The sequence below is a fragment of the Gavialis gangeticus genome, unplaced genomic scaffold, assembly GCF_001723915.1.
Source record: "Gavialis gangeticus isolate Ggan-Ray unplaced genomic scaffold, GavGan_comp1, whole genome shotgun sequence".
Taxonomy (NCBI): Eukaryota; Metazoa; Chordata; order Crocodylia; family Gavialidae; genus Gavialis; species Gavialis gangeticus.
Genome location: NW_017728995.1, coordinates 45,928,762 through 45,930,841, shown reverse-complemented (window position 1 = coordinate 45,930,841; position 2,080 = coordinate 45,928,762).

Genomic DNA, 2,080 nt, shown 5'->3' with positions numbered 1-2,080 from the left:
TGATGCCCATGAAAGCCTCCCCCCCCCCCATAACTTACCTTGGACAGTGCCGGGGGCAGCAGGAACACCAAAGAGATGCTCTGGCCAAAACCAGAGTGTCTGTTTTGGAGGACTGGCTCTGGGCACGGTCTTGAACTGTGCCTTGCTCCGCAGGGAACATTTTCTTGTTCCTGCACATGCCTGTTGCCCCACCTCAAAGGGGTTTGAGGCGGGGCAACAGGCACGTGCGCGCTCATCTGGACATGCCCTATGAAGCAAGAATGCTTCTTGAGAACAGCACAGTAAAAACACACGAACAGAATTAAAATGATTCAATATATGGATGAGAGAAATGTTTGCCATAAATTATTTCAGTGGAGTGGCAAGTAGGCCTAATTTATATCACTGAAAGGAAGAATCAGGCCCATAGTGTTTACAACTATCAATAAAGGTGTATGTGTTGTCAGGAGAGCAAAATGGAGGAGTTAATTGGGAAATGGTGTTTGTGACATGCTGGTTCTTAGGATCATAACACAAAAATATAGTCTTAAGGATGGCAAATTTGTTTACATTTGGAAGTGAACAATATGACAGACTGCAGATTATGATGATAAATAATAAAAAGAAGTTAAAAGTTTAGGAATATGGAAGCTGTCCAAGGAAATTATTTGTGAATAGCTCTGTTCCCTCTTTTTTAACTCAAAGGGAAATCTGTTTCAGATAAATCGGTAATGAAATTAAAATGTGTTTTCATCCACCCCAAAATAAGCAATTTTTAAAATACAAACAAGACAATTCAAAACACTAAAAAAACCCAAAAGTTAAACAAAAAACAAAGGAACCCTTTGTGCTCAAGTAAATCTACAATTGATTATTGTGTTTTGTTTCCTGTCTTTCAAGCACAAAGGGCTGTATTCAAAAAATAAGCTGCAGGGAACCATAAGAATGTTTTGAAAGTTGTGAATAATTAAACTCTGACTTATGTTGTCCTATTTGAATGGTCTTTCATCTGCTATGGGAAGAGTTTTTAAAAGAAAACATACCCATTGCTTCCTCCTGTAGGTCCTCTGTGTTATTTCTTCATAAAACGTTTATCAGATTTACTAAGAATCATTGTTTTGTGATTCCATACTGATTATTCTGTTTATGCAATACACATTAAAGTCATCCATCATTTGCTTCTGATCAAGATCTACCATATTTCCACACACTTGAAATAGAAGTGGTTTAGATATTTGTTGTGTGTGTGTGTGTGTGTGTGTGTATGTGTATGTGTGTGTATATATATATATACACCAAATTTCTTTCTTAGTCATTGGTTCATAAATCCCATTTAAATATTTATTGAAATGGTGCTTCTCTGCCATTACATGTCATATTTTTTATCACTTTTCACTCAATTATTATGAAATCCAATCTGCAGTCCTTATAGGAAATGTCTGAATTGACTTAAATGGCTACTTGTGTGAATGAATGGATAGTGGGACTGGGCCCTTATTCTGGTGTGAACTGAAATTCTATTTTTCTTTTCCTTCAGATCTATTTTTGTCTTTTATATCAATCCTCCAACCTGGAATAGGAGTACTTTGAATACCATTAGCCTTATCTGAAATATATGATTTAAGATACCAGATTCACCCAAAGAACCTTGTCTGCCTATGTCCTTACACCAACACGGCTACAACCTACACCCCTGATTTAAGCATCTGTATTTTCTCATTTCTATGGCAATTTATTTTATTGCATTACTATTTACACTAGTGGTTCTCAAGCTTTCTGGACTCCATGCACCTGCCATAACTTTTGTGAACTCAGTGGCACCCAATTTCAAGAGCTCATTTATAGATAACAGTACTTCCTTGTACAGGGGTCTGACAGTGGGGTTGGGGATGGTCAATGCAGGGCCTTATCTACTTAGTTTGTCTGCTTATCTCCTAATACCTCACTTACATTTGCCCACCTAGTGCATCTTTCAAAAGATCTGGTGACACCCAGGGTGCCCTGGCACCCTGGTTGAGATCACCGATTTACACCATAAAAAATTAGGCAATCGTTGAGAACGGTGTCTTTGTTCCTCTTTAAATGATACCAATTAATCTAT